Source organism: Triturus cristatus, chromosome 2_1 (genome assembly GCF_964204655.1).
Source record: "Triturus cristatus chromosome 2_1, aTriCri1.1, whole genome shotgun sequence".
Classification (NCBI taxonomy): domain Eukaryota; kingdom Metazoa; phylum Chordata; class Amphibia; order Caudata; family Salamandridae; genus Triturus; species Triturus cristatus.
This window is the reverse complement of record NC_140581.1, coordinates 431,005,293-431,032,692: the sequence shown is the minus strand read 5'-3', so window position 1 is coordinate 431,032,692 and position 27,400 is coordinate 431,005,293. Positions and strand designations below refer to the sequence as shown.

Sequence of the window (27,400 nt, the reverse complement as noted above, 5' to 3'; positions counted from 1 at the left end):
GTATCTTATGCCGATGACACTCAGCTTGTGTATCCATACGCAGAGGGGTCTGAGGCAGCCTTGTCAAATTTTAAAGGCTGCCTCCAGGATGTGGCGCGCTGGATGAACACTAATAAATTGAAACTTAATGTGGACAAAACGGAAGTGCTTCATTTTGGCAAAGGCGCCCCGCCCCCCTCTGAGCTCTGGTGGCCGGCAGCAATGGGCTCCCCCCCTTCTCCCAGTCCCTCAGCAAAAAATCTGGGAGTGCGATGGGACAACAATCTGTCCTTTGTTTCGCACACACAACAGCTGATGGGCTGTTGCTTGGGTAAACTTAGGAATCTTCGCAAAATCCTGCGACTCTTGCCGACACATTGCAGGAAAATGGTAATCCATGCGACAGTCACATCTAGATTGGATTACGCGAATGGCCTGGCCTGTTCCGTTTGCAAGTGGTCCAGAATGCGGCTGCGAGACTGTTAATGCATATTCCATTCAAGCATTCCATCTCTCCGCACCTTCGATCACTTCACTGGCTACCTGTAGCCCACAGGATTAAATTCAAGGCTCTTACGTTAGCTTTCAGATCCTTGTTTGGCTCATGTCCTACTTATCTGAGGGATCGATTGCCAAGATACACGCAGGCCCGCTCTCTTCGCTCCAACCTCCGGACCCAGCTTGCAGTCCCGCGAATAAGAAGGGCCCGGCTGGGTGGCAGAACGTTCTCTGCCAATGTAGCAAGTCTATGGAACTCACTCCCCCCTGAGCTCCAACAGGCCCCCTCTGAATCGTGTTTTAAATCAATGCTGAAAACCTGGCTCTTCACCCAACCTCGTTAATTAACTGTTTAACTGTTTTGCACTTCGGTATTTGTTGTTTTTTTTTCTGCCTGCGTTCAGCGCCGGGACACCTCCTGGAGAGGTAACTGTTCGCGCTCTATAAAATTCTGTATTATTATTATTATTATTATTCTGTCTGTTCTTTTTCTGTGCTTTCACGGCAGGTAGTTGTTGGTCTCCTAGCAACGCACTTCTTCCTCCCCCACAAACAATTGGACAACATCGGATGGACCGTCAAAGGCAGACATCAATATGCAACAGCATTATGCCACAGCCCAGATCATGCCGCATTAAAGGGCTGAAGTGCCGGGTATGGTCTGGTCTCATCGCCATTAAAGTGTCCGGTGTAGCGCGGGCCACGATACTGTAAGAGTGACACAGACATTGGCGTTAGGTGACGAGAGAGGGGATGTGCACTCAGCTTCAGTTTATTAGCAGTATCACGTGACTGCTGATCTCTGTGAGGGATGGGTGTGGGGCTGTGTAAGGGATAGCCCTCTAGAAAAGGGTTAATATTGTTGCATGTCCTCCTGAACACTACCGTGAGAGCCATTGTATGTTCTACAAAATTAACTTTGGCTATCAGTAAATTAATTCCCCTCCCATAAAAGTATACTTAATCTAATTAAATAGCAAATGATGTGTCAGTGCCTCTGGTATCTTCTCTGTGTGCATACATGTGCTTAAAAATATTGTCATTATGTGTGCGTGCTCGTGTGTGCTGTCTATGTGTGCGTGTGGGTGTGTGTGTGCTCTGTTTTGTATAGCGGTATTTCAAACAGAATGTTGACGTTTTAAACTTTTGCCATGATGACGTCTTTTCTGTGTTTACTCTCTGTTTTGGGCTCTTGTGGTAGCATTCTTAATCATATGCATGCTCTGCCAGCCCACTGTGATCGCGTGCCTGCTACTGTAGCACAGGGAGCACTCCCACAATGCGCCTCTCCCTGGGAACACATGCGAGGGGTGGCTCCCGTGTGCTGGCTTATGTTCCAAATGGTTTTTATTTAAACACATGCAACAACAAAAACAGAAAAATAACATATCGGAAAATGTACTGGGAGGCTCTTGCTGGCAGTTCATCAATGGGAAGTGGAGCCTCGTGGTAGGTTTCTGAGCTGCAAATATCTGCCAATTAGCCCCTTGAGCGGTGGCACAGTTTTTGCATAGACTGCCTCACTATGTGCGCCCGCTACTCTGTGGTGGAAACATATATTCTACTATTTGTGTGTAACCGAAAGGGAAAGAAAAAAAGTCTATGTGGTGTGGTAAGTAGGCTTGGGCAGAATTTCGATTATGCTGGAGAAATCAGAGTTTTTCGGTAATTCCACATTACTCTTAGATACCGAATTACTGATAATTACGTGATTAGTCCTGCTGGTGTAATTATCAGCAATTTGTGGGGCAAAATCCTACCATGAGAGCACATTTAGCGAGTGCGAGCTGCTGCTAGCTATTCGTGTTCTGCTGCATTTAGCGCTGTTTCGTTGCACAAAATGCATACTCGCATCACTTTTGGAAATGAGGGTGCACTTTGCTCCATGAAAATAGCACTAAATGTCAGTAGTAAATTGGGAAAAAATCCTACCACAAGAACTCATTCAGCAAGGGTGAGCAGCTGCTCCTGCTCACTATTTGTGTTCTGTTGAATTTTGCGTTATTTCTTAGCGCAAGATGCTTCCTTGCTTCCATTTTGAAGGCAAGAGGTCATGTTTGCACTAAGAAGTAACGTTAAATGCAGAATTACTATTCTCACGTAATTTAGGGCAGAGGCGCTACTAGAGCCAAATTTCGGGGGGGGCTGAGCAAAAATTTCGGGGGGGGCTGAACTTTAAGCAATAGGCAGAGTGGAGCTGCAGGAGCTCTTAGAAGGGGTGAAACAACAGCGAGGCCTCATTAACATGCAAATGGTCTTTTAAAGACCTGTGAAGTGCTCGGGTGCGGCTGCTTTTTTGCCGGGGAAGCTGTCTCATCCCGGGCTGCCACACACGACGGGGGAGGGGGGGGGGGGGCTGAAGCCCTGTGAGTCCAATGGGTGTTGCGCGCCTGATTTAGGGTAATCTCACGGAATTGTTAGGTAATTCTACATGTGATTATGCTATACTGAATTACATGAGTTACGCCCAGCCCTTAGTTGTAAGCAGTAAACACGTTGCTCACCCAAAATATGAGCTTCAGAGACTGGAAAAAAAAATGAACTGATACAAATGGCCCAAAATATATAACACTCTTATCCACTTTAAAATTGGGCTTTCTTTTCTGCCATGTCCTCATAAGGCTTAAAGCATCCTATTTTGAAAGGAGTGTGTTGGACCTGGCCCTTTTTGCAGGGTAATCCCCAAACCTTTTGCCTTCTTCCACTTATTTTTTCTGACCTGTTTTTGTTGACTTTAGGTATCTCTTTAGCTCTGCTAACCAGTGCTAAAGAGCATATGCTCTCTGTCAAAATTATATTGGTGATTGGTTTATTCGTGATTGGCATATTTGATTTGCTAGTAAGCCCCTAGTGAAGTGTAACAGGTGTGCCCATGACCTGTAAATCAAATGCTACTAGTGGGCCTGCAGCAATGATTATGTCACCCACATGAGTAGCCCTGCACACGTCTCAGATCTGCCATTGCAGTGACTGTGAGTGCAGTTTTAAACTGCCCTTTCGACCTGGCAAGTGCACCCACTTGCCACGTGCATACCTTCCCTTTTGCTACATGTAAGTCACCCCTAAGTTAGGCCCAAGGCAGCCTCATGGGCAGAGTGCAGTGTATTTAAAAGGTAGGACAGGTACTGGTGTATTGTACATGCCCTAATAGTGAAATACTGCTAATTTCAGTTTTCTCTATTGCAAGGACTAGCTCCACAATAGGGTAACATGGGAATAGCCATGAAATATCTTTTAAGTGTCATTTTCAATTGGTAGCATATAGAGACTTCAAGTTTAGGGTCTCTGAACTCACAAATTAAAAAGACATCTTTTGGTGTAGTTGGTTATTACTAGGGGTGGGCGGAATTTGCGAAATTCAATTTCGCAAATTATCGCGAAAATGTTAAAATTCTCCGCAAACACGCGGAAATATCGCGAAGATGCGGAAGTTTTTTCCCGCCTGTTCGCGGTATTTTCTGTGCGGTCGCGGCTCGCCAACTTACCCATGCGGTTGCTCACGGACGTGGCCATCATGTTTTCACTTATCTCGCGGTGCATGATCGCGAGAAGAAAGACGTTACTGCAGGCGCAAACTGTCGCGAGACAGCGCAAATGGCTACCAACAATCCAACATCTCGTGGAGAACGCGACCGTATCGGGAAAACTTGTCGGCGAACGCGGGGATTCAGGTAAGGCGATCGCGCACACGCGAGAATGTATTATTTTACAGCGCGAGCAAGCAAAAAATTTCCGGTAAAATGCGGATTGCGGAAAATTTGACATTTTCGCGCTCTCCGCGGAACGCAAAAATGTCAAATTATCGCAATTTCCGCGAGCGGAACAGAATTTTAGCCCAGGCCTAGTTATTACATTGCGTGTTGGAAAATGGCACTTTTAGAATGTGGGCATTTTCTTACTTAACCATTCTGTGCCTCTGCCTGTCTGTAGAATACATGTCTCTGTTGGCAGACAGTTGGGCTCTCTCATGTGCATTCACTCTAGATAGTCACACAAAGGGAGCTGAGGTGTGCCTTGCAGATCCTGATGGGCCATTACCAGGCTGATGGGCGTTCCTGAGCTAGAGAGCTGGAAGAGTTTGTCACTGACACCTGCATAGGGCTGTACCTGTCCTCTCAAAAAGCTGTCTCCACCCACCTGTAGTGTGTCTGGAGCCAGGTCAGGCAAAGGCAAGTTCTTTTGCACTACTAAGATTTTCCTTTGAAGTTTGCCTACTTCAAAGGCAGAAAGGGGGATAAGTATTGGACCTCCGACACCCCAAAATTAGACCACTTCTAGACTGTGTACATTAAGCTTGGAAGAAGAGCTGGATGCTGTACGAGAGACTGCCACTCTGCCTGTTGCTTTGTTATGCTGGCCTGCTGCTTGTTGCTTCTGTCGTGGGAGTAAAAAGACTGGACTTTGCTTTCTGTATCCTGCTTCCAAGGTCCATCAAGGGCTTGTGTGTGCTTGCCGACTGTTAAAATGTCTCAGGACCATCAAAGACTTCACCTACCAGTGCCTCAGCTCTTCTGCTGAGAGCCTTGATTTGCCAAGTGGTGCCAAATCCAGTTCCTAGGCCCTTGGAAGTGTAACCTGGTGAGAAGATTTACTCATCGACTCTCAACACCTGTGTTCTCGCTGCAGCACCTGCTTTGAAGCTGAAAAATTGCTGCAGCGTGAGTCCCGAGCACTGGGTCACTGACGTCCGTGGCACCTGCTCTGACACAGCATCTGCTTCACCACTGAAGAATCAACTGCACGTCTAGATTTTCAACACATCATCTCTCAACCCTAACTCTTCATCGACATCGCACCATAGTAAGGAACCAAGGCCATGTGTCCGATGATCAACGCATCACCTGCCCTTCCAGTAAGGAACCAAAGCATCACCTTCCCTGCCTAGCAGTAAGGAACCAACACATCACCTCCCCTGGCAGTAAAGCACCGACTCATAACCTCCCCTGAGGAATAAGGAACCAACGCATCGCTTTGTTTTTCCAGTGCCTCACCTCCCCTGCCCTGGCTTCATCTTTGATTTCTGAGCATCCAATTTTCTTTGTGGCAAAAGAAACACACCAATTGATTTCTTTGGACTAAACTTGCGTAATATTTTGAAAAGTGATATCTTGATTTGTGCATGTTGGATTTTTGTTGTTTTGGTCTTGTTTTATTCGGATGAATATTGGCTATTTTTCTAAACTGGTGAGTACTCCTTTTGTAGTATTTTCCCTGTATTACCGTGTGTATGTTCAAATGCTTTACACATACGTTTTATATAAGCCTGATTGCTTGTGCCAAGCTACCAATGGTGTGAGCAGAGGTTATCTTAGCTGTGTGATTCCCTTCCCTGACTAGAGTGACAGTCTCCTATTAGAGAAAAGGTTTTTCCCAATTACTTTTAGGTCCAAGAGGGGGGAAAAAGGACGAATGTATAAAGTTTAAACCTCTTAACCGACCTATGTCTTTTTTATCGCCAGTAAGTACTCACAAAAATCTTAATATAAGTGCATCAATAATTCCCCATAAACAATAAACTCATTGTATACAAAAAAAAAAATCTTTTCATCTTTTGTTTTTTTTATTTATCAAAAATATCAAAATATATTAGTATTTCATTTCTGTATTTTCACTTTTAATTTGCAATTAATCATAAAACATATGTGTACATACAATCATTGGTGTGAACATAATACAGATTATTATCAGATCACAGTTATTGGACAGATAAGAAACCCCCAAATGGCACCATAAATTCTACATTCTCACCTCACATACTGTTCTTGCATTCCAACAGACATACCACACAGGAAAAACGGGGAAAGCTTAGTTATAAAAGAATAAAATATACAACTGGATAGATCAACTAGGATATGATTATTTGTTTTTTTCCCAAAATCGACTATTACAAATGTAACGTCAATTGGTATTTCCTACTTTGCTCTGCTTTGGTTGATCCTTATATATTTTCCAGTTATGATGTAGCTGGTGAGTGACAGTCTCTACATGGACAGTGGCAAACCACTGCCAACTATAAACAGCATTTCTAACAGGGTGAATTACAGCTTTTGTGTTCCAAACTGAAGCTTGTGCACTCAGATGTTGCAGAATTTTCTTTGAAGAAAATGAGCAGTGCCAGTTGTCAATGGCACCCACGAAATACTCGGACAGGCAAGACATCTAAAATGTGTTTGCTGGTAACATTAGGCTACTCTTAATGTAAAACATCTTTTGCAATGAGGTTTTTACCACGGTTTACCTTTACCAAGCATTTTTTACCACACATATGCCTTTGCAACGCATGCTTTTACCACGCATTTAAGATAAGTAGGGAGTGTGGGAGTCTCCCCCATAGATAATTTTTTAAATATTTATAAATATATATAAACAATGATTGGTAATAGCATGCATTGTAAAAGCATATGTGTTGAAAAGAATGCTGGGTACAAATGCGTAGTAAAGGCATGCAAAATATTTCCCTGTGTTCCGTCATACAACCCTCTCAAAGGGGGCATATACTTTTAATTTGGAGGGTGGGGTCGGGATCGTGAGATTGTAGTGTCACTCCTATAAAGGACCCTGTTTGACCTTGAGATTTCTGTCCGCTCTTTCTTTGACCTGTGGCATGAGGCTTGAACCAGGCTGTAAGTGGCTCCAGGTGGGACTGAGAAGAGTCTCTCACACAAGAGGTCTCCCTACCACTGGCGACCTCCAGGACAAACACGCATATCACCATGCCTCCAACTTGTTAGCGCATTGCTAAACCTACCCCCCTCTCATACACAGATGCCCCACCTTCCAACTAGCTCGGGCAGTATCATCTACTTTAGCAACACAGTGGGGCGCATGGCCATAAACATTCGATTCTGAATAAGACCGGCCTTTGACTTGTCCCCCAAACTATAATCATCAACCTTATTAAATAGGACGTCTCATACTTTTTTCCACAAAAGATGTACCTAAAGCAGTGAATAGAATAGAGCCAAATAGGTCTTCGAATGATGGTTACAATATGATTGCATGCTCTATTCATGCATCTCTCAACATTGATAGGATGCTGCTGTAAGACGTCAGAAAATTGTAATACAATATAAACATGAAAAAGTAGGCTGTGTGTATGTTCAGTGGTACGCCTAAGAGACAACGCAACATGCATGTCAACGTAGCTAGTGGAATACTTTGCAGTTTCAGCGGCTGAGGCCCATGCCCAGCTAGTGGTGGCTGACACATACACCACAGCTGAAAGATGGCTGCTCAAAGACATTGTGAGTCCTCTGACTGTCAGACCATTGGTATTAGTGTAGCTGAGAGAGGGGGTGACTTCACAGAATGTGGTTTTCAAGATGAGGAATAAATGCATCCTACCGTGGCAGAAAGGCCATGGTGTACACATGTCAATGATGTCAGTGGGGTTATCAAGTACTTATGTATATAATTCATTTTTCCCACTGTTTACTCATATCGTGTGGCTCCAATCACACTTTGTTTCATGTAACCTAAATCTTGACTGACATATTCAGAAACTATACATGAATGTAATTTAAAATGTTAGTTTTTTGATTCTCAAGTTTTACATATTTGTTCTTCAAGTTTCAAAGGTCTTCAAGTATTTTGAGCCCTGGCGTTTTTGGGCTCCTCTGTCCCTAAGACTTGTCCAACATGCCGGATTTACTTCCTATCTTTCAAAACCATTTATTTTTTATTTTTTGATCCTGAAAACCTTTATTTCATGGAAGAATGTTGACAAGCACAGTAGCCACTGCCAGAAGCCTGGAAACATACAACAAACCCACTTCACATACACCTTTTGATGGAGTCACAGCAGTGTAAATGACAGAGCAATGAGGCTTCATTGGGAGTGTGTACAGCGGCTGGTGTTCCCTCCCGGGGGAGCTTAGCTGCTCCCCCCAAAGGTGTGCTTGTCGAACAGGTACTCGCCCATGCCATTCTGGGGCACGCCTAGGCGCTTCAGGTTGGTGATGTAATCTCCAAGTTCCTTGATGGACTTCACCTGTTCCTCCAGGTACTCAGACTCCAGGAAGTCACAGAGCTGGGGGTCCACGTTGTCAGATGGCACCTTGTGCAGGTCCAGAAGGGCCTGGTTGATGGTCTTCTCCATCTGCAGGGCAGCCTGCATGGCTATCAAGGTGTTGCTCCACTCGTCACACTCTGGTTTCTTGACATCCTGCAGCACCACGCGCCCACCGCGCTTGTTCTGGTACTTCATGAACTTCTCGACGTGCTCGCGCTCCTCGTGGCTCTGCTCCTTGAAGTCTTGGCCACGTGGCTCAGGGCCACATCGTCCTGGTCGAAGTAGTAGGACATGGACAGGTAGACGTAGGAGGCGTACAGCTCGGTGTTGATCATGCGGTTGATGGCCGCCTCGCACTCGCGGTTGTAGTTCTGGCGCATCTGGGCACACCATCTTTTAATGTAATGACTGCGATCTTCGGTATTCCCCCTCAATTTCAGATCTACAATTTTGTAGGCTACTTTGCAGGCTACTAATTTGGCTTTGGAGTATGGCCAAGGTCAATAGGTAGGTGAGCAATGGAGGCCAGATGTCCCTGGGGCTTGATGTGAAGAGGAGCTGTTGCACGTATGCCTCCTGCTGATCACTGCAGTCGCTAGATCTCCAAGCCACTCCGCTCATGTGGGTGTGCGGCCATTCCGCCAATGCGTGGCTACTCACCATTTTGCAAGTAGTAGTGCTATGGTTGGAAGTTTCCTTATCACTGTGGGAATGTCCTTAATATACTCCTGAAGGCATATCTTTGGGTTCAGGTTAAGTGGGTGGAATGCCATCATTCTTATAGCCTTGACTATAGTATTCCAGTAGTACAGGATCAGAGGACACAACCACGCCAAAGGAAAAAAATCCAGCATCAGACGCTCCCCACCTAGAGAAGTCCCCGTGTTCCTTAGCCCAATAGTTCAAAGATTGAGTGGAGAGTGATAAACTCTGGCAAGATATCTGAAGTGTGGAATGCGTAATCTACTGTTAAGTGTTTATGCACCGGTTTGCACACAGCAGTAGGCCCAATCCGCTTCTGCGAGCTGGTCATGTAGCTCTTGATGCCACTTGTCTCTCGTGTTGAGTTTAGCAACCGGGGCTTCTAGTTGAATAGATGTGTAATAAAATCCTTAGTGGATTCAACTAGAAGGAAGAGAGAGTTTTTTCAAATCTGGTGGTTTCTGCGGGGAAGTATCAAAAGTTGATATTCAAGCTGTAATTAATCTATAATGTGAGAAGGTCTCTGGTGGAGTACTTTCATTACCTGTATCTAACTCATGCATTGCAACATATTCCCCCGACTCCTCTCCCCCCCAGAAATAAATCACTAAATGCGTTCAGCTACCACAATAGTTGTGTTGATGACCCCTCATTGGTTGTGCTTAGTGCAGGATGGTGGAGAGTGGTAGCTGCAGTGAGTAAAGATACTTCAGTCCGGGAGTAGCCAGCATCTTCACCCAAGGAAGCATAGTGAATTTCACTCAATCAACATCTATGCTTTTATTTTTTGGGTCAGTAATGCCTGTGATGGGAATCAGGGGCATATTATTCTTCTCAACGGCAACAGGTATTGTTCGTGTGGGTTTGCAATATCAGTGGTGAGCATAGTGTGACTGGGCGCCTAGGAAATAGAGCTCCAAAAATCTGCGGCAGAGAAGCCACCATACTCGTACGGCAGGTTGAGAAATCGAGTGCCTTAGTCGGACTGTTTACCACCCCATGCCAGCTTGTCCAGCACGGATCTGAGTATCTTGCGAAAGTGTTTGGTTAATGCGAGGGGGACATTTGTGAATAGACAGAGGAATTTAGGCAATATAACTATCTTCAGCAACAAAATTCTTCCAACCAAGGAAAGCGGTAGGGCTATCCAGTGATTTATCTGAGCTTCACGCTTATTGTTGTAACTGTCATAGTCTGCCCACTGCCATGAATGAGTCCTGGTAAAGTGATACACCCAAGTTTAAGAGATGTTCTCTAGTTTATGTACAGACCTGATAAAGCTCTGAATTTTGTATACCCTTGTATAATTGTGGCCAGGTTTACAGCGAGTACAGTGTATCATTAGCATAAAGCTGTATTAATAATTGCCTATCCAAGAAGTGTAAAGTATACTGTGAATAAGGTTGTCTCAGCTTTCAGGCGAGGGGCTCCACTGCTAAAGTAAGCAAAATGGAGGAAAGCGCACACATGCAGCATGTTATCTCTTTGTATCAGATACCAGCCCGTTACTCAGAAGCATGTGGAATGGTTGGTATACGGCAGCTTCATCAGTTCAATGAAGCTTGCCAGCATACCTAATCTGTGAAGTACAGAAAGGTCCACTCCAATGAGTTAAATGCTTTATCCGCATTGAATAGTACAAACATCGCCTCTAGGTCTGGGATCATCTGAAGTGTCTGAGCAAACACAGGTTGTGTGACAAAGATTTAGCAGGCACAGAGCCAGACTGCTAGGTAGCACAAGATTGGTGCCAGCATGATAGTGAGGATCCAAGCAATTAACTAGTGAAGGTGTGAAGTATTCTTGTGGCCTCCTGATGGTCGTGTAGCTTAGGGCTTTCCAAGCATATCTGCCAATGTCTTACATGCCTTCTACCCCTCCCATATGATCTGGCCTTTGTGATCTGGCCTCTCAAGGTGTGTAATCTCTCTTGCAACCAATTTGCTATATTCAGCTATTTTAAACTATGTTTCAGCAAGTAATGTACGGGCTAAACCGGCCTTATATTTGGCTTCCAATTCCTGCATCTCTCAATTTAACTGACTCAGATGTGTATGCAATGTACTTAGTAGCACTCTCTGCTTTGATATACAAACTCCCCTGATAATCACCTTGAAGGCCTCCTACAGTGCACCCTCTTTATCCACTGTTGCACTATTTCTCCCGAAATATTTGCGATTTTCTGCTCTGAACTCTTCGCGAAAAGCCATATCTGATAGTGCGTTAGGTCATAACATCCAAGCAAAGGAAGGGCAATTCCCAGAATCAGGAGAACAGGTGAGTGGGCTTATTGTATTTTAGCTAAATGGCGAACATTTTGCATTTGATTGTTGACATGTTTAATGGCAGCCAAAAACCTAATCTTGACCAAGAATTATGTACAGATGGTGTGAATATGCCTTCATGTGTCACAGGGTGACCAAGCCTCCCTACATCCGTTAATTTATGAGATGAGAGTATCTTGAATAATCCCCTCCTCATGGAGCTGGCCCTACCAAGTGCAGGGTTTAGGTTGGTGTTAAAATATCCTCAACATAGGATCACTTTTCAGGGCAATTAAATCACCTTGTACAAACACTGATGAAGAAAACTAGCTGATCTGTATTCAGCCCAGGATTAACATTTAAAAAAATACTCAATAAGTTCTATATTAAATGTTAAATAAAGTATAAAAAAGAAAATTAAAAAATACAAAATACATGATCTAAGACAAACGTTAAGTTAACTTATTCAGCCAAAATAAATGGAATGTGATATAAATGAACTGGAATTAAGGTAATTGATGTAAATTTGATGGGTAAGCATCTCAGTTCTCACCTTGGGAGGCTCTGCAGATTAGTCCAACAATACACCTATAACAGAAAATCAAACATGCACCATAGACTAATCAGACAGACTTTAACAGGGCTTCATGGTGTTCTAACGGCACTATACTAGACAAAACTCTAAGCAAGCAAACAGAAGCAAACAGCACAGTAGATACATGGACTGTAGTCAATATGATTGCCTCAGCCCTAACAATTGAATTATACCTCGCAAACTAGAAACACATTATGTTAGACAGAATAGATTCAACCCAGTACAGATATACTGTTTATTTGGATAGCAGTGTTCCCACAAGAGTATTCAACCATAGCATCACCATGAACCACTTTGTAACAGTCCATTTTTAGGGCAAACACATAAGACCAACACAACAGATTTAAAATAAGCCAGCAGAAGGATATGAAAACTCCATAGTGGAGCACAATCCTTTCACTCAATTTATATGCTTAGGGTCTTTTTATGAGTCAGGTGGAGTGGAATTCCTGAGTGAGATACTGCCCTGTCTGATCGCGATTGGCCTGGAGTTCCACCACCCTGTATTCCTGATTGCAGGAAAAAGAGACCTGATTTTACTGAACAGAAAATTCAGCCCATAAAAGTGTATACAGCTTTAGCTGAAACTGAATCCAAGCCTCATCCCCTGTCCATGTCATTCTTTTTTTATGGCAAGAAAATGAAGCACTCAATGACCCTCTCCCCTACACTGTCACACCTCCTCCCCCTCCCTTCCTGAGTTCAGGCTCCCCACACACACTAGAACTCACAGACAACCTTTGGTCTGTGAGGGAGCTCTTAAATCTTGGGTGAGAGAGTACTGAACCAAGTAGAGTGGCAAGGACATATTGATTGCAAAATGTGTGGTATGCAACTACGAATACCATAACCCTTCACCTGAATTTTCACCTTTCACTAAACCCAACCAAAGCCTGTTAATCTTCAGGATGTTTTCCGCACAAAAGTTAAAGGTCAAACATAATGGGCCTGGTTTACAAAAGAGTACATGAAGTAGTACTACAGGAGTACTCTTTCACACGCTCTGTCATGCTGTCGCGAGTCAGCCCCACAACATTCAACTCCCTTTTAGAAGAAGAAGGCAAAGTTATTTCCGCTTGTATTAATTGCATATGGATATTTTCTGAATGTTCTCATTTTATTACCATTTTATTTATTTTGGGGATTATTCACAAATGTATGTAAGAGTATGTAAAAGAGTTCTTCAGAAGTAGTACTTAGGGCCTTGTTACAAGTTTGGCGTTCTCATGGACTGCTGTATCAGTGGTGGTGGTCCGAGAGCGGTGAGCTTGGTGGATCGGCCGCTGTATTACAGGTTGGGCAGATCGGCATTACGAAGACGGCCGCTGGACAGTCGAGACCATCAGCAGATGCCAGATTTGCAGTCGGGGAAAGGCAGCAGCCATAGTGCGGTACAAAGGAGCTGAACTGCTATCCGTTTTATGAGTTGTCTATTCCACGAGTGGACCGCGACGGGCCGACTGCCTGCTTCAAGGTAACTGTGACAAAGGATTTGGGTTGCGTACTCACCCCTATCTTCTTCTTCCAGGCAGATTCCAACGTGGATCCCTTTCTCCAGGCCCTGCCTTCACAGCAGGATCTTCACGCAAAGTATTAGGACCCTGTTGTGGCGATCTTCAAGTGAGTCCTTTTCAAACCATAAACCCATTGCCAGAACTGCCCACTTATGGGCTGAACCCCGGTAATGAGTATATGGTATTTTTCCACATATGTTATGCTTATGTGTGCATCTGCAGTCAATATATTTGTGAAAAGTACTCAGTACCGCTGCAAGATCCCCGCCACACCACCGATGGCCCCATGGTCATCTCGTAATACAGCGGTCTTTGGACCGCCAGAGCCGTGGGCTGCTGGCAGGGCAGACGCAAACTCATAATAAGACCCTTAATGTACCCCAAAATGTCATTATGAATATGCCCTGAAGTCTTCTAAATGTACCTGAAGACATAGGTTTAAGCTTGCAGGAATGTGCCATGTTCATCACTTAGACACAATTAGCACAGGCACGGTAAAAGAATCATAAAGTTGTTCATGAAGCTTTACATTGCAGTTGCAGTTTTGCTCTGTACCTTCACATGCCCCCTCGAACTCTCAGTACATTGCTGACTCTGGTATGGTGGACCGAGTGCAGGGGTCTGGAGGGTCGCCTGCAGGTAAGGTGTATGACAGCCTCATCACAAACCCCCATATGCTGCAAGGAGCCTGAGTCAGAATGAAATGCAACTTTAGAATGTTTACCGCTGCACTGGCCGCTGCATCCAGATGGGATGTGCACATGGATGGAGGGGTCACAGCATGTCACTTCTCAGAGTTGCTAAAGCGTATGTGGTAGTAAAATGGCCAAAAGGCAAAGGCCTCTCCTACAAGTTATCAGATATATATTTTTCCACACAAAATCATTGTGTTTTTCCAGAAAACATGACTGAAATTACTAACAGATATGTCAGGAGACCCAGGATAACAGAAAGAGTTATCCGCATTCTCTTTAAGAAGCTTAAATGGAGCCCGTGATATTGTCATTTGGCAAACCAGTGCACGTGCACTGTGCTTAGCAGCGCCACACTCAGACTGTAACATAGCAACCGGAATTTCAGCACCTCAGAGAAAATACAGTGATTACTGGTCAGGCACAGTGCTTAATTTGTAAAAAAATAATAATAATAATTAGTGGCAGTACCCTGTCTGGAGGCCACTGCAGCGTGCACCACACATTGCCACTGTCAGCACTGCCAATGACGAATTAACTAATAACCATCCCACTGCTAAAAGTGTGACAATTCAGACTTTTCAAGGCCCCAAAGCTATAACAATGGCTCGGGTGGCAGGTATTGGCCGATTTTAATATATATTGAATTAATAAACAACTGTTGTTCTGCTCATCTTTATATTTCACAAATAGCACCACCATGTGGCAGCTGAGATAAGTGCTCGTGTTGTGCCGAGCACCGGGAACCTACTGGCTCCAATTAAGCACTCGTCAGGCAGGTATGTAGCCTTTCATTTTGGGGTTTTCTCTATTAATACTTTCCATTGCAACCACTGGCAGCAAAGGGTTGAAGTAAAAGTTATTTATAAGTATGCATTTCCAATACATTTCGAGAATAATGTCTTCTTTTTTCGTAGTAGTCATTCCACATTTCATTCTATCATAAAGTAAAGTGCTCTGTTTATGCAACCTTTAACATCAAAAGATGGCCCAATTTTAATTCAAACCCCTTCCTTCAAATTAGCTTAACCTTGCATACATGTTAACCATCAATTGAGTCATCCTTAGCACGTCTTTCCTACAAATGGAGGAACGGAGTAGTGTGACACATTGGGACATTTTTACAAGCCCCTATCGCCACCACCGCGTCAATTTTCAGACGTTGTGCTGGCAATAGGGGCTTTGCCTTATTTACAAGGCAGCCTTTCATGCTACACTTAACAGGAAAGGGGAGGGCAATGAGTGTTGCGGTGGGCGTTTCACCACAACTCCCATTGATTTTGACGCTGCCCCTATTTACAAGGTGGCGTAAATAGGAGTCAGCACTAAAATTAAGACCAGGAAAAGTCTGGTCTTAAACAGGCGAAACAAGGAGAAATGCTTTATTTCTCCTCTTTTTGCTGTTTCCATATGTGGTGCGTTGTGCAGCACACATAGAAACAGCAAAATGCCATTGATTGTTTATGTGCAGGAAGGTGTCCCTTCCTGCACATAAACAACCATTGAAAATATGACATTCTGCAGCTTCTATGTATGTTGCATTAAGCATCACCCACAAAAGTCACAAAGCGCCATTACTGTTTGTTTATATGCAGGAAGGGACACCTTCCTGCACATAAACAATCATTCCCCGCAAAGCAGACACCCTTGCAGTATTGAGCAAATGTGCCTGCGTTGGCGCTAGGCAGCTAAATTAGCGTCAGTGCAGGGGAAACGCAGGGCTGCACCATATTCTTGAAAATACGGTGCAGCCCTGCGTTTCAGAAGTGGCGGAGCTTGCCATTAAGCCAAGGAGGCTAAAGCCACGCTCCACCACTTCTCTCGTAAATATGCCCCTAAATTCCATTAAACATACTATTGGTGCTAAACAAAAAATTATAGTTCCAACTTCAAAATAAAACGGATTCATAAATCATTGTATGGACTTTTTTTGGGGGGGGGGGGGGCTTGTTTAGACGGCGTGCCTTTCAGCTGCTTTTGGGCACCCCCATTTCAGAAAACGTTTTACTCATTATTTCATATTATTTAGCATCATGAGAGGATGCACCAGCTAAAAATGGGCATTAAACCTATGTCCTTGCAAACGGAGGGGCCCAGACATGCCTTGCCTGAGGCCCAAAGATCCTTAGGCTGGCACCGCGCTGCCGTGTTTGGAGGTTTCTTCTAAAGGTCTGACTAGTGCAGGAGCCCTGGGCTCGCATTCGCTGAGTGCTCCTGGTACTTCTGTTCTTTTCATTTGGCCTCAGCTCAGGACAGATGCCCCTGCCACACATCTGCTTCAGCGGGAATGGGGAAACATTTCACAGTCTGAACTATGTGAGCTAAAGTCTTGGAATGATCCCAGCGGGGAAAAAACATAAACAGCAGCCTCTCGTTCAAAGTGCCATGGGATGCCCAGTGTTCACATGGTGTCACTGGCTTCTGGTGAGTGTCTCGTGTTAATGTAGGCTCTTGCACAAACTGCACCCCTCGTATGGTGCTGGGGGCCTGCAGCGCCCCTGGACCACAGCTGAGCTTCACCCGAGGTCTGTGGAAAATGGTCAACAAGCCTCTGGTGATATATGGTGCTGCAGACGTTTTTATTGCGTATTGACGCGGCATCGTGGAACGTATTTTGGAATGCGGAGGTGCCTGCATTCGATGCATTCTGGCACTTCTGTTAAAAAGTCAAGCTGCGTTCCGGGAAAGCGCAGGACTTTTGCAAACCGCATGTCCGGGAAACCAAACCATCATTATAGCCGCACCGCTGGCGCTGTGCACACGACGCACGTCTGTTGTGAAAATGAAGGCATGTGAAGTAACGGAGGCACACAGGTTCAATTAGTAGCAAATCCTTTCATTATCTGAGGAGCGTAGGTGGACAGTCCATCTTCCAGTCCACCAGTAACAATCTGACCAAAACATTCAGTAGAACAGAACATATACTTGAATGGAAACATTCCATCAATGTCACGAGAAAGTAAGGAGGCAACCTAGTTGCCAAGCAACACAACACTTCCCCCTCTTTACATTAAAAAAAAAACAATAAGAGAAAAGGAAACTTACTAAAGAGAGGGAGGAGAAGAACTCTAATCTAAGAAAACAGTATGGTATAGTAGGTCACAGGGAGGGGCGATTGGACTCTCAATGAGATGAGAAGAAATAGAGCGAGGCGGATAGATAAAGAGAGCGAAGGCGTTAAGAGGAAAAGAGCGTGAGGGGAACAGTGAATACAGATGGCAGACGGAAAGGGGAAAGTGAAAAGAATGGCATTCTCAGCAAGAGAACGGGCGGTATGGGAAAGGGTGTGAGAAGTATGGTGACCAACTGGCATTGGTGCAAATTCAGGACGGCGAGTGTAAAAATTCAGGACAAAGGGTCAAAATTCAGGACACAAATTCAGGACAGGAGGTCAAAATTCAGGACAAAACTTCAGGACAATAGGTAAGTTTTACAGACACATCAGAGGAGGTCGCGCAATAGTATATAAGTAAGCCCAGCCATATCCAAACATATTCAACCATTTGCAAACCTATCCATCATGTATCCTTCCATCTATCATTTCACTCATCCATCCCTTCATTCATCCTTTCACTCATCCATCCATTATCCATCCATACACCCTTTCACCCTATCCATCTGTACACTCATCCATCCACTCTTCTACCCATCCATCCATTCACACATCCATCCAGCCATTTACCCTTTCACCCATCCAGCCATCCTTTTACTTACTCATCCATCCATCCACCCAGTCACTCATCCATCCACCCTTTCAGTCATCCATCCATCCTCCCTTTCTCTCTCCATCGTCCCTTTCACTTAGCCATCCTTCCTTCCATCCATCCACCCACCCATCCATCTACTCATCCACTCATGAATCCATCCATTGACCCTATCACTCATCCATTCTTTCTCTCATCCATTTATCCTTTCACTCCTTCACTCATCTATTCATCCTTTTGTCCACCTACCCTCCCTTTCACTCACTCATCCATCCTTACATCCACCCTTTCACTCATCCGTCCATCCATTCACCCTTCCACTTATCAATTCATCAATCCATCCATCATTTCACTCATCCATCCACCCACTCACTCACCATCCACCTTTTCACTCATCCACCCTTTCACTCATCCATCCACTCTTTTACCCATCCAGCTACCCTCCACCCATATATCCAGCAATTTACCTTTCTCATTCATCCTTCCACTCACTCATCAATCCATCCATCCTCTCTCATTATCCATCTATTCAATCTTTCATTCATCCATTCACCCTTTCACTAATTCATCCAGCCCTCCACCCATCGCTTCACTTACTCACTCGCTCACCTTTTCATATTAATTTTGAGCTGAGCCTTTTTGAGAAGAGGCCCATCAAGAACTTCACCCTCGCTGCAGGAGCCATTCCAGGACTGGGACAGAAGCCACCCAGGGCGGAGACAGGATCCACCACAGGCAGGGGGAACAGGATCCACCAGGGTGGGCACCAGGCCCGGCTCCAGGAATTTTTATTTGGGTGGGCCAAGGGTGCATTTGGGTGGGCCACTGCGGGCTCGATTTGTCGCATATATGTATAGGCAGGCCTGCTTCAGGGCCCTCCTTTATCTCTTCTTAGTCTTACATGGCCCACTAAAACACACTCTTTTCCAAATCTCTTTCTAAATATTATCACTCTCAAAAAGTGTTTTTTCTATGTAATGTTCCTTAGATGGGAAGAGGATGTTTCTGAGGTGGGAGTATCAGGCAAGTGACACTTCTCGGGCTCCCTCTGTGCGAGCCTTCAGGGAGAAACCCTCTTCATTACTACCTCCACCTGACCCCAGATTCTGCAACTCACTCCCTTACAGGCTTGATTATTCACTACTCCTCTCCAGTGCACCTTATCTCACAGCTGACCTTGGGCCCCAGCCCCATATCAGGCACCATCGGGCTCCACTTTCATTTTTCCCAGTAAAAACATTAGTAAAATCACCTTCAAACTTAAAACATTTAATATAGCAGTAAAAATAATGAGCACACACTTTAAAGTATGTTCCACAGTAGCCCTTATGACCCGACTGCTAATTAAATAAACAAAAACAGAAAGGCCATGACAGGGCCGGGTTTAGCGCTGATGCGAAAGTCTTTTTTGGTGCCACACCAATAACCTCTTTCTCCGTAAATACCTTTACTACCACCTTCCAACAGTGCCCCTCATCCCTCCATGCTCCCCCTTTTGACCTCCTCCTAAGATTCCCTCACTGCCACATGCCACAAGTGCTCCTCATCTCTCCATAGCCCTTCCCCCTCGTGACCTCCTCCTCGGATTCCCTCACTGTCACCTTACACCAGTGCCCCTCGTCTCTCCCTAGCTCCCCCTCCACCCCATGACCTCTTCCTCGGATTCCCTCAATGCCACCCTCCAACAGTGCCCCTCATTGCTCCATGGCCCCTACCACTACCTCCTCCTCGGATTCCCTCACTGCCACCCTCCAACAGGGCCCCTCATCTTTACGTAGCCCCTCTCTCATATGCATTTCATTTGTTGTATAGTGCAGGGTAGGGCTCCTCACCCCCTCCAGGACAAGACAACGAGATGACAAACACTCTTTCTAAAATGTTCGTTTTGCCCCCCCCCCCCCATTGTGATGTACAGTACTTAAAGGAGATACTCCAAGAGAACTGATTTAACTGATTGTCCTCCATACTTTGTTAATCAGTGTGGGTGAGATTGTGCCATTTCTTTATTTTATTACATGTTCCAAGAACCGAGGTTTGCTTACAATTCAGTGACAGTAATTAAGCTCTGTGAAGAGAACCACCTGCTGCCTCGGTGTAATCAGAGCCGGTTCTACGATTCTTGGGGCCCTGGGCAGAAAGGGAATGTGTGAGGCCCCTCTAAATTGCAAAGACATGAGGCATTCAGGGCTGTTTGCATCTGAATAGATGCCCCTGCTCCTGAAGCTGCAGCCCCTCCCTCTCAGTCACCTTCAAGCACCACTTAACAGCTCATCAAGGGCTGAAGGTGTGAGGGTAGCCATCCCGCTGTGCCTCTCCAATGCTGCTGGGGATCTGAGCTTTGGTGCTGCATCGGAGTCTGTTACACCCGACGTCAAGAGCTTTGGAGTCAAGAAGGGAGGTGGGTGGAAGCTGTGCCGGCTTTAGGGTGGTGCGACCGGTGCCTGGTTAAAATTACGGACAAATGGCGTCCGTTAAAGAATCCTTCACGGACAACGGACAGACGGCCGAAGTTACGGACTGTCCGTGAAATTTACGGACGGTTGGTCACCCTAGTGAGAAGGGGAGAGGAAAAAGAGATAAAAAGAGTTGCGAGAGGGACAAAGAGGCAAATAGAGAGGGACGGTTATAGAGTGAAACAGAGAGAGAAAAAGAGAGACTGGAAAAGCAAAAATAAGAGAGAGAAAGAACTTGAAGGTATAATGTCAGTGTATGTGTGAGATAGCGGCCTTCGGTTTATGTTTAAAGTGTTGCCTATAGGTCATGCAGTGAATCAGGGGATTATTTGGAGACTGGTGCAGTCCAGGCGACTGCTGGGCTATTTTTGAGCTATTCTATCGTTATAGGTATCCCAAGCTATACAGCCGGCCATTTTATGCTCCCCCGGCACCATTTTTGGATTAGTGACACAGAGGTTCGAGCTGTAGTCAGCAAATTTCAGCGAAGTTGTAGAAGAGTTGAGCTAGATTTGCGGCAAGCAGCGATGGCGTTTGAACGCGCAAAGCAAGAAGGAGGCGGGGAGGATGGATCTGAGCCAGGGTTGGATTGGTAACGCGGGCACTCGAGCAATGCCCGAGGGGCCAGGCCCAGTTCCAGCTGTGGGCTGTATTTTTAAGCAGTTTGGGGGCGGGGGTGGGGGGAGGGATTTCGGTGCTTTCTGCATTATTCGGATACCGCCAGCAGCCCAGTGGGTGCCTGAGTGGCCTTTCTGGAGGCAGATGGCCCACATTACCTCCCTTTTATCAATGGCAGAGGTGTCATTCCCTTTCTGTCGCTGGGCCACCCCATTAATATATGCATATTGAGTGGGGGCAGGGGGCCTGAGCAGAAGAGGCCTCACCTGTTTTCAGGTGTGTTTCATCAGTGTAAACTAATCCATGCATTTTATTTTACACCCCCCCCCCTTTTTTTAAAATAAAATTTCGCCGAAGCAATGTTTTGCGGAAAGACAACATACAAATGTGGGACACTTTATTTTTAGCGTGCACGGGCCGATTTTGAATTCCCATTCTAAACCTGATCTGAGCTGAATGAGTTATGGCATGCCTGGCAGGCTGGGAGTTTTGCCATACTCGCCACCGCGCAGGAAACCTGGCAATGGGAAGAAAGTGCAGGTAGGGGAAAGGGCCGCTGCAGACTACAACAGCAAAACACACAAGATGATGGACGGAATGTTGCACATTGGCAAAACATTCACCCCCAGTCACAGATCTGGGTTTTATCCATCGTTATTTTGCTCACCACGCCACCCCAGTTCAGACATGGCCATATGCATGTCTTCCCTGGACCGGAATCAAGTATCCTAGGACCGGTTTTGGGGTTTCACCCCCCTTCAGCCAAGATAGCTTGACTCCAGTGGTGTAGTGAGCACGGGACCCATGTCTGGGCATACCCTTCCCACACATGTCACCCCGAGTAGGACGGGTATGCTCAGACGTGAGTCCCGTGCTCTCCATGCCACTGGAATCAAGCTATCCTGGCTGAAGAGGGGTGAAACCCCTAAACCGGTCCTAGGATGCTTGTTTCCAGTCCAGGGAGGACCTGGCCTGGCAGTTCGGGCTGGACTGTTCCCATAGGGCACAGGGTCAAGACTGATTTGCGTATGGCTGGGTCCAAACTGGAATGGCATGGTGAGCAAAAAAACGATGTATTTAGGCCCAGATCTCTGTACTGGGGTGAATGTATGATATTGTTCTGCATTCTGTCTATCAATAGTTCTTTTTGCATTTGTCACACCGAGTGGGACGGGTATGCTCAGACGTGAGTCCCGTGCTCTCCATGCCACTGGAATCAAGCTAGCCCGGCTAAAGAGGGGTGAAACCCCGAAACGAGTCCTAGGATGCTTGTTTCCAGTCCAGGGAGGACCTGGCCTGGCAGTTCGGGCTGGACTGTTCCCATAGGGCACAGGGTCAAGACAGATTTGCGCATGGCTGGGTCCAAACTGGAATGGCATGGTGAGCAAAAAAACAATGGATTTAGCCCCAGATCTCTGTACTGGGGTGAATATATGATATTGTTCTGCATTCTGTCCATCAATAGTTCTTTTTGCATTTGTCACCCCGAGTGGGACGGGTATGCTCAGACGTGAGTCCCGTGCTCACCATGCCACTGGAATCAAGCTATTGAGGAAATTTGATTACGGCTCCATCTAGCGTATTGACACCATTGTGATGTTGCCCTCACTCAGGCGCTGATGACCTTCGCAGCGTTTCTTCGTACTCTGAACTGTAACATGTTAAATGACCTTTTTCCTGTCTCTCTGAGCAAAGTACATTCTGGGACCCGGCTCGAAGCAACTCATTTCCGTGATAACCATCTATTGACCCTTGGTGATCCTTCTCTGCCTTCCCTTTGTTTTACGAATCACCACCTGCATCACGCAAACACGTCCTGTTGTAAATTAATTAAACTTAGGAATGCTCATGCCACCTGGCCTATAGGGTCAGGTAGAGAACACGACCCTAGGGGAGGAATTTCTATTACCTGTTATCCTGTATCTTGTAAAAGGAATGTTTGCTAGTGGATGACATGTTTTTGCACATTGAGGGCACTGTTGCTTTAGGGGATTTAAGCGCTATAAAAGACTGTGAGCCACGGATTGAAGTGGCAGTCTTCTGAGAACCTACCACTGATGTACTTCTAGGACAACTGTACCTAGCTGCAGCTAATAAATTGAAGTTCCTATGCCAACAGAGTGTTCCGTGTCTCTGTACAATTAAGCTGGCGAACTCAGAAGATTTCAGGCGTACCCTGCGCCGCCAGGCCTAATTCAGCCTGGTTCTTCAAATGGTGCCCTCTGTGAGGCGGCTTCAGAGGTCGTGGGTCCAGCCCGATGATCGTGAGGAGCCCCGCAAGGATATTCCGGAGGACGCGCACCACGTGATCGACCCCTGCATGTCGTAAGTGGACCGAAGGTTTTTACAGTGTGGCTTCTCCTTTCCAATGGCTGCGAAGACCTGCTGCCCTGACTGCCGCCATGCTTTGGCTCCTTCGATGATGATTGGTATCGCGAGACATTAGACGGACCTCTGTTGGCGTAAGAAAACATCTGGTTAAGTTAAGTATAGTGGCCACTCCTTTGTCTTTGTTTTGTCTTTGTTCGACTTTTGCAAAAGCCGAAACCGAGGGGTGAGTGCAGTTTTTGTACCATGAAGTGACTAATTAACCCCTGGAAGTTTGTGAGGAAACTAGTGTAATAGTGATGCCTGGTTTCAGTAAGTTTAGAAGATGGTGTTGTTGTTGTTGCGATAGGGATTCCCGACTGGAGGACTCTTGTCCAATTCCTCCGGCCGGGACACCCACTTATGAAGTATATTCTAAACATGGTATTGGCCCCATAGCCTTTAATGAGGCGTGGGTTCGCTATACTAGGAAAGATGGTGTTTCTCGGTGGCCGCAGAATGGCAGTTTTGAGCTCAATATCTTAGATAATTTGGAGGGAACTTTGTTTAAACGAAAAGCCCGGCCGGCTATGTTTGACTCTTTCCGCTTATGGCGTAAGGAGGCCAAACAGAAAGAAATAAAACAAGCTAAAAGAGATAGGAGGGATATGTCTGTTATACAAGCTGCCCAACAGTTTAAAAATAATGAGACCGATCATGCGATTGAGGTCTCAGATAGACAACATCGTATGGCGGTTGATAAATGTTATCCAGTGTTGCCAATTTCCCCTACAGAAAAGAATGTGGACCCTGAGAAGGATCCCTTAATGTCCCATCTGTTGAGGTTACCCCCGTCCTATGCCCAGGGGGCTAATGTACCTTTTGCACTACAGCCTGTGCCAGGGTCAAATGCACCTTTATTATTACCACCTGTCCCACCTGTTGTTTCACCTGTCGCTCCTCAATCGGTTCCTGCACCCCCATCACAGCCTCTTCCGGTATTACCGGGCTCTCCCTTACCTTCTTCTCCCTTTGTACCTATTACTCCCTCTTCTGCCCCGCCTAATATTATGTCTCCTGTCCTAATGACAAATTCTCCCTCCGTTCGGAGGCGAATGGTTGATACAGTTTCTGGCCTTTTGTCCCCTCTCTTTGGGACACCTAAAATGACCCCTGTTCCCCCTCGTAGACAAACTCGTAGTCAGCTCCCAGGTCCAGATGAACGGGAAGTGTTAGATCTTCTTGCCCGAAGGTGGATCACGAATGGCTCCCAGTATAGTATGCAAGATATTATGGAAACCTTTCAGCAGTGGGAGGCACCAACGCAGAGATATGTTTTTGATACTATGTGTAACATTTTAGGTCAAGAGTGGGAGAATATGGGATAGGGACCAGCCCCTCAGGGCCTGCTAGATATTCAGGCCGAGTTTGGTAAAGGGCCGATTGTGGGCGCAGAGGTTGAGGATGCGGTAAGAACGCTTGTCACCTTTAGAATGATGTTTGTTTGCCGGTCTTTGCCAGAACGCGATTCCTCTGTTAGACGAAAATTAAAACACTATCCTATGAGAGAGGTTCCCCCAGTGTGGAGAGAGGAGGTTGCAGCTCAGGGTGGTAATCCTCTTATACCTGCTCACTTTCAACGTGTGTGGGTGCACGTTCCTTGGAAACGATCTGAGGTATTGGCCCTTAAACAGTCCTTACCGGACCCCCGTAAAAATACCGCTGGGTACTACAAAGAGTTGTCCCAAACTGTTGATGCATGTATTATGAATTTGGCCGATATAGACATGCTAATGGGTAATGTGGTCCCACAACCATTATGGGCTAGGATTCGGAAGGAGGACCATCCCGGGGAATTGGGGGGTGATTGGGCTGCCATACTTGCCGAGGACAGACTCCAAGTGGGTGGTGCCAAACCTGAGGCTTTAATTACTGAACTCCCAGCTAGGATCATTGCCTTACTGAAAACTATGATGCCCCCTCTGCGAGTTAATTGGGATAAGTTAACAGCTTGTAAACAGAAAGCGGATGAAAGTGTCTCTGATTTCTTCACTCGTTTTGAGGAGACGTTTATTGATCATAGCGGTCAGGATATGAGCACGGAAGGTGGCCAACGACTTTTTGTAGACAAATTTGTGTCTAATTTGGTTCCGGTAATATCTAATAAATTGAAGAATTCCGAAAGTGCGTGGGCAGTATCATCTTCTGCCCAGATATTGGCTACTGCTCAGTATTATGAAAACAGGGATAAAGAGGAAAGAGAGAAACTTGATAAAAAGACTAAAGAGCTGAAAACAAAAGTTCTTTTGCAACAAGCTTATCCCCCTCGCCCTGCCCAACGTGAATTTCAGCCACCTCAACAATTTCAGAGGTCTGGGCCTTTTGTTCCCCGACCCCCACTGGCCCAAAATCACAACTTCATATATTTTGAATGTCAGAAGATAATCTATTGCCGCAACTTCATATATTTTGAATGTCGGAAGATAATCTATTGCCGCAACTTCATATATTTTGAATGTCACTCTCATTATTTTATTGCGTCTATTGAAATAGGTTTTTCATGTCATTGTATTTGTACTCCAATTTATATTTGGTTAAAGTTTTGTTCTTTTATAAAATTCATGTACATTTTTAGAAATTGTATTGTGTTTTAGTTTTACGTTGATTTAAACATAAAATATGATTTTACACTGACAACAATAAAAAAATGTTTTAATCTTCACTATTGTATGGTACACTGGTTCTTATTAAAAGTTTTTCTAACGTTTTCAGTTTTACATCACTTGACCTAGTGGCTGATATCTATATCTATTGTGATTGCCTAGGAATATACCTTTCATTGTGTCTGTTGCCCTGTCCTAGGAATTCACCTAAATATTTACAGGGGGTCCTTGATATTTTCAAAAGGCCAAAATCACTGCGCTTACTGTAAAGAAGAAGGCCATTTAAAGTATATTTGCCCGATTTTGTTACAGCATACGGGTGGCATTCCCGGGTCACGAGGCCGGGGTGGTTATCAGTCAGCACCCAGAGGTAGAGGACGAGGTACATCGCCTAATAACCAACATTCCATGCCCCCTGGAAACTCCACAAATTATTTTGATCAGCCAACTGTTCAGTCTACCAACTATTACAATGATGATTATTATACCGACGATGAGAGTCAGAATTTCCAATCTAGCTAGGACAGCCATGGACAAAGTGAGGGAGTAGTTTCAGTTCCAGTGGACCAAAGTGGGCCTTATGTTGATGTTGTAGCACTAGGTGTTACAGAGCCATTCCTATTAGACACTGGTGCGACGAAGAGTTCTATAATTCACTCTAAACTCCCTGGGGCACCTTTGTCTGGCTGTACAAATGTTTCTGTAGGTTTTTCTGGCGCCCCAGTTCAAAACCCAGTTTCACACCCTTTGCCCATTTCCATAAGTCCTTACAAATTGGAGGCCCCGCTCCTTTTAACAACTGGTTGTGGCGAAAATTTGCTGGGTTTGGATTTATTGAAGAGATTGTATGCGACATTACACTGTTCCCCTTCTGGTGTACGTCTTACCTTAGGTAAGAAATTGACCTCACCGATGTATTTGTCTAAAGACTAACTTCCCCCTGAATTACACTCTCTTCCCGCCACCCTCTGGGCCACCGGCCCCTATGATGTGGGCCTCCTGCGGATCCCGCCCTACATTGTTACCCTCAAGCCCAATGTTAAATTTCCTGACATTCCACAGTATAGAATTTCCAGTGACGGCGAAAAAGCTCTTTTGACTATAGTTCATGATTTGGTACAAAATGGTGCGGTTGAAGAGACTAGGGGAAATGTATGCATTAGCCCTGTTCTGCCTGTTTTTAAACGAACCGACCCCTCTCAGCCACCTGTCTATAGTTTTGTGATTGATCTCAGAGAGGTCAACAAGATTGTAGTACCTCAATTCCCTGTTGTCCCGGATATCAATGCCCTATTGACAATGATACCTGCCTCAGCCTCCTGGTTTTCTGTCATTGGCCTCAAAAATGCTTTCTTCAGCATTCCCATTGCTGAGGAAAGTAGGGATATTTTTGGCTTCTC

General features: G+C 45.4%; 1 pseudogene; it reads right to left on the bottom strand.

Annotated features, from left to right (window-relative positions):
• Positions 1-8,331: 8,331 nt before the first annotated feature.
• LOC146865413 (ferritin heavy chain B pseudogene) lies at positions 8,332-8,868 on the bottom strand (annotated as a pseudogene).
• Between the last annotated feature and the right edge of the window lie 18,532 nt (positions 8,869-27,400).